Source organism: Macrobrachium nipponense, chromosome 2 (assembly GCF_015104395.2).
Source record: "Macrobrachium nipponense isolate FS-2020 chromosome 2, ASM1510439v2, whole genome shotgun sequence".
Lineage (NCBI taxonomy): Eukaryota > Metazoa > Arthropoda > Malacostraca > Decapoda > Palaemonidae > Macrobrachium > Macrobrachium nipponense.
Window position 1 is genome coordinate 95,214,725 of NC_087201.1, and position 8,744 is coordinate 95,223,468.

Consider the following 8,744-nt stretch of genomic DNA (forward strand, 5'->3'; position numbering starts at 1 on the left):
TCTCAGACGCACACGGTCCAGTCTGACTTGTTCGAGTTTCGCGACTGCTAGGGTTAATTGCCGGAAACACATCCTCCAGAAGCAACTATTCGGCATGAACCGAATAAGCTGCTTTCCTCCAACATCTGGGGGGCAGACCTCTTTCCTGAATCTATGGTCAAGGAGGTTCAGGCTGAGGCAACAAGGCTCAACCAGAGCCTCAAGGATCGTTGGGGTCTCACAGCTAAGAGACGCCAAGATCAACCTGCAAGAGGTAAAATGCAGAAGAAACTTAAACGTTACCAGCCTTACCAGAAGAAGCAGCAACGTTTTAACCAAGCTGTTTCGGCTGTGCCAATTGTCCAATCAGCCCAGCCTTCTACCTCGAAGGCTCAAACTCAACCCATTTATGTGATTTCCCCTCAGGCTCAGCCTTCCACCTCCTACGCTGTCTCCCCAGCCTTTAACCAAGTGTTCGAGGGCCAAGCCTTCCAGCACTATGACCGGTTCGGCAGGGGCGGTAGAGCTAGGGGATCCTTTCGTCAGAGAGGATCAGGAAGGTCTCTCAACAGGGGAAAACACTTCCGTGGGGGCCGCGGAGGTCACTCAACCCAGCAGCAGTGAGAGCTCGAAGGTAGGAGGGAGGCTGTTTCTCTTCCGGCATCGGTGGGGATTCAGCAAATGGGCACAAAGCATTGTGTCAAAGGGCCTGGGTTGGAGTTGGATTGCAGATCCTCCTCCATCCAGACCATTCCTTCAACTTCCATCAAAAGAAATGACGGAGTATGCGGAGGAGCTCCTCCAGAAAGGAGCAATAGCGAGAGTCAACAGGTTCAAATTTCAGGGTCGCTTGTTCAGCGTACCAAAGAAAGGCTCACTAAAAAGAAGGGTAATCTTAGACTTGTCCCGCTAAAACTTGGCCATCGCTGCGACAAGTTCAAAATGCTGACTATCTCGCAGGTGCGGACCTTACTTCCCCGTGGGCCGTCCACCTCTATCGATCTTACAGACGCATACTATCATATCCTATTGCAAGACACTTTCGCCCTTACCTGGGCTTCAAACTGGGAGATCAGCATTCTCCTTCAAGTAGTTCCCTTCGGTCTGAATGTAGCACCCAGGGTATTCACGAAGTTGGCGGAAGTAGTCGTCCAAACAACTGAGGTCTCAAGGGATAATGGTAGTAGCGTATCTCGACGATTGGTTTGATTTGGGCTCCAACAGTCAAGGAATGTCGCAAAGCCACAATGAAAGTAATTCAATTCCTGGAGTATCTGGGGTTCCAGATAACAGAACAAAGTCAAGACTCACTCCGGAGTCCAACTTTCAATGGCTGGGCATTCAATGGAATCTATCCTCCCATACTCTGTCGATTCCATCAGCCAAGAGGAAAGAAATAGCGAAGTCAGTGAAACAAATTTTTCTAAAGTACAAATATGCTTCAAGGAGAAACCAGGAAAGAATCCTGGGTTCCCTCCAATTTGCCTCAGTGACAAACATCTTGATGAAAGCCAAACTGAAAGACTTAACCAGGATCTGGCGCTCACGAGCAAATGTCAGATCCAAGGACAAGTTATCATCAATTCCACAGATTCTACGGAATCGTCTGCGCCCTTGGACAAAGTTGAAGAACCTGTCCATATCAGTACCCCTTCAGTTTCCTCCTCCGGAATTACCATCCACACAGACGCTTCACTAAGCGCTGGGAGGATATTCTCAGTTCAAGAAAGTTCAGGGAACATGGTCACCTCAGTTCCGCCAGCTTCACATAAACGTATTGGAAGCAATGGCAGTGTTCTTGACTTTGAAGAGGTTACATCCGCCAAAGAACTCTCACAAATAAGTTATTCTGGACAGCGCAGTGGTAGTCCATTGTATAAAAACAAACAGGGGAGGCTCCAGTCAAGACATCTGAATCATGTCATGGTAGCCATCTTTTCCCTGGCGGACAAGTTCAGTTGGCACCTCTCCTCCACCCATATAGCCGGAGTGAGAAACGTCATAGCAGATGCTCTATCCCGTTCAGTTCCTCTGGAGTCGGGAATGGTCACTGACAACAGTTCGTTCAATGGATTCTCCGGAGGGTTCCAGGCCTGCAAGTAGATCGTGTTTGCATCTCAAGCGAACTCCACAAACTTCCCTGTTTATGTTTGGGCTCCCAACCTGGACCCTCTGGCCTATGCCACGGGACGCCCTGTCCATAGATTGGAACAACTGGGAGAAGAATTTATGTCTTTGCCTCCAGTGAATCTTCTCCTGAAAGTACTGACAAACTCAGGACGTTCAAGGGTCAAGTAGCTCTAGTAGCTCCAGACTGGCCGAGAGCAACTGGTACCTTTGATTCTGGAACTGGGTCTTTGTCCTCTTCGAATTCCCAATCCCAGGCGCTCCCTCCCAGTCAGTACAAATGAAGACTGTGTTTGCTTCCTCAGGAATTCTCAAAACCCTAACTTTATGGACTTCATGAAGTTTGCGGCCAAGAAAGATGCAAATATCGATCACGAAATCTTTCCTGGAATCAGATAAAGAGATTCAACTTTAAGGCAGTATGATGCTGCAGTTAAAAATTAAAAGTTGGCATCCTTCCTGAGAGAATCAGACATTAAAATCATGACAATCAATTCAGCTATATCCTTTTCAGATCTTTATTTGAAAAAGGTTTAGCAGCTAGCACCATTACGACAAACAAGTCAGCCTTGAAGAAGATTTTTCAACTGGGTTTTAACATAGACTTGACAGATTCTTACTTTTAGTCTATTCCCAAGGCTTGTGCCTAGACTTAGACCTTCAGTAAGGCCTACGTCAGTGTCATGGTTCTTAAATGATGTTCTAAAGCTGGCTTCAGATACAGATAATACGACATGTTCATTTATAATGCTCTTAAGAAAAACACTATTTTTATTAAGCTTGGCTTCAGGAGCTAGAATTTCAGAACTGTCGGCGTTATCCAGAGATGCGAATCATGTAGAATTTCTTCCCTCGGAGGAGTTCTGCTTTCTCCGGATCGCAGCTTTTTTCTTTTTGCAAAAAATGAGGATCCTTTGTTGAGGTGGGAACCTTGGAAGGTTATACCCTTCCTCAAGATCTTTCTCTTTGTCCAGTAACGACCTTACGAACCTTTCTGTCCCAGGACATCCTCATCCTCTTCGGGTCCTCTCTTTAGAAGAGAAAAGGTGGTACTTTATCAATTAAAGGTATAAGGCAACAGATCCTATCACTTTATTAAACAAAGCCAACCCTGAATCCTTCCCCAAGGTTCATGATGTCAGGCAGTAGCCACATCAATTAACTACTTTCAACACATGAATTTTGATGATTTGAAAAAGTATACTGGATGGAAATCGCCGACAGTATTTAAACGTCACTACTTAAAGTCCTTGGAATCTCTGAAGTTTCAGCAGTTGCGGCGGGTAACATAGTTTCCCCCTCCCCGACTCTGCTTTAATATTGAGTTGAAGATCCAAGATCTCCTTTCTACCTATCTCAGCCAACAGTTTGTCTATACCTACCTTGTTCATCCACGTCTACCCTTGAGTCTTAGCTGCTCTTGTGATGGTTTAGTGGGTGTCCCTTATTTTTTTGCTAGGGTCACCCACAACTGATTGTTTATATTGATCTTTGTGATGTGGTTCCCTTATTTTTATGCTAGGGTGCCACACCTCCATTTACAATGGTTATGGATTTGTTTATTCAGATCTATAAACTTGTTTACGATGTTTTAATATCAGTTTGTTCATAAATGTGCTTTATTACATTATTGATACTGTTTAATTATAATTGCTTTAACTATTTTTGCCTATGATAATCATACACATGTGTTAAGTTCAACATATATCCCATGTAAGCCCTTGTATATATATGTTAACTTTAAGTTAATTTTAAGTATTGTTCCTTTCCACATTATATGAACAATTGTGTATGTGTATATATTTTCTTGCAATTATAATATTTAATTATATTTTAAGTTTTATTGAGACCTTCTTTATTTTCAATCTTGTGCTAATTCTCTGGTACAATTTCGCGCAGCGACACGAACTGAGCCCAGAAAAAGGATTTTGACGTAGGAAAAATCTATTTCTGGGCGATTGGTTCGTGTCGCCCAGCGAAATCCCACCCCTTCCCAACCCTGCGCTCAAGATTGACTGCTAACTTTAGGATGGCCACCAGAGGCGCGGCAGTCCCTAGCGTGGGTTGGAGTAGTAGTAGTTGCTGCCCCGTTCGTTCTGTGGGTCGGCTCTCCTCTTGTGGGGGTTTTGTTGTGGGAGATTTCTATTGGCAAAAGGTTCGTGGTAGTGGTCTCACTCGCCCTAGTGTTCATACCGACGCCTCTTGGTTGAGGGTGAGCGAGTCAGTTATACTGACCTTTTTCTTTATTTTGTTTATTCTCTGGTATTTGTTAGATCATTTACCTTAGAAATAATGGATTAAAGGATATTTCGCGCAGCGACACGAACCAATCGCCCAGAAATAGATTTTTCCTACGTCAAAATCCTTTAATTAATCATTAACTATAATACACAAACAAACAAAAAACAAACCTTCCAATCGATTGTTTACATTCAGCTCTTACCCGTCTTAAGAGAATCGAATGAGCGCCAAGCAATCATTTTTCCTAGCACACAGTAAGCCATAAATTGTCATTAATATCTCTCTTCAACTAATGAAACCACCAAACAGTATAATAACCATTCATTTCTATTCTTTATTCTATCTTTACCTAATGGAGATACCGAGTTACTGACAGCTATAATGAAACATACGTATACGTAACGTAATAATAAAAAAGAAGAAGAATTCTAAAAATTACGAATTTGTTGACAGTGATTTATTTTATATTTTATGATATCTAATTCACAATTTTTTTTATTAAATGTATTGCATGTACTCATTTCAAATAATTATTAAGTAACCATTAACTATAATCAAACAAACAAAAAAAAAGCTTCCAAACGTTCTGTTTACATCCAGCACTTACGAGTATCGAACGATCGCCAAGCAATCACTTTTACACAGTAAGCCATAAATTTTCATTATCTCTCTTCAACTACTGAAACTACCAAACAGTATAATAACCATTCATTTCTATTCTTTATTCTATCTTTACCTAATGTTTTTTTTTTATTAAATGTATTGCATGAATAAGTTTTTCAATTTACAGCAACCTTTTACCAATATGATATTGTTAAACTACAATAAAGTTTTTGTACATACTTACCTGGCAGATATATACTTAGCTATAGTCTCCGACGTTCCCGACAGAATTTCAATCTCTCGGCACACGCAGACAGGTAGGTCCAGGTGGTCTACCTTACCCGCCGCTGGTGGCGGATGTACGAACCACTCCCGTAAGCTTGTCAGATTTTTCTCTTCCACCTGTCTCCTGAGGGGAGGCTGGGTGGGCCATTAATTGTATATATCTGCCAGGTAAGTATGTACAAAACTTTATTGTAGTTTAACAATATCATTTTTTGTACATGAACTTCCCTGACAGATATATACTTAGCTGATTGGCACCCTTGTGGTTAAGAGACAGCTCAATAATACAGGTAAGACGGGAAACAACTAATGTTGTAGGATATAAAAACCTTGGTTCTCACCTTTTCAGATGAAGACTTCATAGATACTATCTCTGAGTCTGCATTGCCTGGAGAGCTACAGCTAGGACGTGACCTGATGCTGAAAGACTCTCGGATCTACCACTGGGATATGTATCCCCTATTGTGGTAGAATCCAAGTCGGATGCTGTTAGAGGGACCTTGTCCGCTTACCTAACAGATCCTTACCACTACCTCTGCAAGGAGCCAAAACCCACCAGACCACCTAACCAAAATACAAAGGGTTAATATTACGACAAAAGAGGTGCTCCTGCAACCTCTTTCAGACAACCAAAAAACAACAATATAAAATATAGGGTAACATATAAAAAAATTTTACACGGATAGTTTCAGCTCCCTGCCCCAGCACCGAATCCGCCGATACGAAAGGACCCAAGGCGAAGCATTTATCATATGTGATTTTTACATCACGTAGGTAGTGGTTTGCGAAAACCGATTGCATCTCCAAAAAGTCGCCTCCATCAAGTTCCGCACAGACATATTTTTTCTGAATGCAAGTGAAGTTGCGATGGCTCTCACCTGTGAGCTTTCACTTTCAGTAGTCTAAAATGATCTTCCTTACAGGCAACATGTGCTGTAATAAGGATTCTCAGAAAAAGGGAAGAGCATTCTTCGACATGGGCCGAGTGGGTCCTTTACGGAGCACCAAAGCACATCCTGATTAGCCTTAAGTTGTTCCTTCCTCTTAAGGAATCTTCATAATTCTCATAGGGCAAAGAGTTCTTTCAGGCTCTTCCCCTACTAGAAAAGATAAACTAACGAACTTCAAAGCTCCCCTGGGCCAAGGGCGTGATGGGTTTTCATTCTTTGCAAGGAAACTTGGAAGAAACGAACACACCATAGAATCTTCCTTAAACCCTACATTGCCCTCAATTGCTTGGAGCTCACTCACTCTCTTAGCTGTAGCTAGGGCCAAAAGGAATAGAGCCTTCTTCGTCAAATCCTTGAAAGAGGCTAAGCCAGGAGGTTCGAATCTAGACTATCCAACGGAATTGTAGGACTACGTCTAGATTCCAGTTCGGTACTACATGAGGACGCTTAATGGTTTTTCAAATGATCTAATAAGATCATGCAGGTCCTTATCATCGGATATATTTAAGCCTCTATGCCGAAATACCGCCGCCAACATACTGCGGTATCCCTTAATAGTTGACACAACCAGATGACATTCTTCTTTGAGGAAAATAAGGAAATCCGCAATTTGGGTCACAGAGGTACTGGAAGAGGAAATGTTCTTCCTCTTGCACCAACGTCTGAAGACATCCCACTTGACTGGTATACACGCAAGGTGGAAGGTCTCCTCGCTCTTGCGATTGCTTTTAGCAGCTGTTTTTTTGCTGAAAAGCCTTTCGCTCTGACCAAACTTTGGACAGTCTGAAACCAGTCAGACTGAGAGCGAGGAGATTTTTTTGTGGTACCTGTCGAAGTGGGGTTGTCTGAGTAGATCGCTCCTTAGCGGGAGCGATCTTGGAAGGTCCACCAACCATTCCAGTACCTCTGTGAACCATTCTTGGGCCGGCCAAAAGGGAGCGATTAGGTCATTCTCGTTGAATCGGACTCTACGAACTTCTTGATGGTTAGCCCCAGGATCTTGAAGGGGGGAAACGCTATAGACGTCGAGTCCCGTTCCAGTCTAGAAGAAGAGCATCTATTGCTACTGCCTCTGGATCCGATATCGGAGAGCAGTAAGGATCCAGCCTCTTGTTCTTTGACGTGGCAAAGAGGTCTATGTGTGGCCTGCCCCATAACATCCACAGGCTCTGGCATACATCCTGATGAAGGGTCCACTCTGTGGGAAGGACCTGATCTTTCTGCTGAGGAGATCTGCTCTTACATTCCTTTCTCCCTGCACGAACCTGGTGAGAAGCTTGATTCCTCTTTCTTCTGCCCACAAGAAGAAGGTCTCTTGCTGTCTCGTACAGGGAGAAGGAATGCGTCCCCCCCTGTTTCCTGATGTATGCCAGAGCTGTAGTGTTGTCCGCGTTGACCTGCACTACCGATCTTCTGACTTGGGCTCGAAAGCCTTCAGAGCCAACCACACAGCCATCAACTCCTTTCTGTTGATGTGCCAGGCTACCTGGTCCCCCACCCAGGTACCTGACACTTCGCTGGTTCCCAGAGTTGCACCCCACCCCATGTCCGACGCGTCGGAGAACAACACCAGGTTGGGGTCTGTGATTGAAAGAGACAGTCCCTTCGCAAAGAGGTTGGGATCTGTTCCACCATAAGAGATGTTTCTTGATGTCCTGGGCTAACGACAGGGAGAACGTCAAATCCTGAGAACGATGACTCCAATTCCGATGAAGAAAGAATTGGAGCGGTCTCAGGTGCCACCTTCCTAGGGAAACGAATTGCTCCAGAGAGGAGAGCGTCCCCAGCAGACCCATCCACTCCCTCACTGTGCATACTTCTTTCCCTAAGAGGTTGTTACTCTCTCGAATCCTCGGGCTATCCTTTCCTGCAAGGGAAAAGCCCGAAAACTCAGAGAGTTCATCTGTATCCCGAGATACACACACTCTTTGCTCGGGAATTAGTGATGAACTTCTTGAAATTGACGAGAACGTCCCCCCCAAAGCCTTCGTCAATTCTAAAGTTTACTTGTAAGTCCTTCAAACAACGATCTTCTGAATTGGCCTTATTAGCCAATCGTCGAGGTACATGGATATCCTCACCCCTTTCAAATGAAGCCATTGAGCCACATTCCCTCAAAATCCCCGTGAACACTTGAGGGCCGTCGAGAGGCCGAAACACAGAGCCCTGAACTGAAAAATTTTTCCCCCCCATCATGAATCTGAGAAACTTCCTCGAGGAAGGATGGATCGGTACGTGGAAGTAAGCGTCCTGTAAATCCAAGGAAACCATCCAGTCCCTGGACGAAGTGCTGCCAGCACTGATGAAGGCGTTTTCCATCGTGAACTCTTCTTTTCTACGAAGAAGTTCAGGGCGCTTACAGACACCGGTCTCCATCCCCCTGAGGACTTCGGAACTAGGAAAAGGCGGTTGTAGAAGCCCGATGAATGATGGTCTGTCACTAGTTCGATAGCCCCCTTCTCCAGCATCTGATCTACTGCTAGATGGAGAGCTTGATTCATGATGGGGTCTCTGTACCTGGCCGTCAGTTCCCTTGGGATGGTCGTCAAGGGAGGTCTT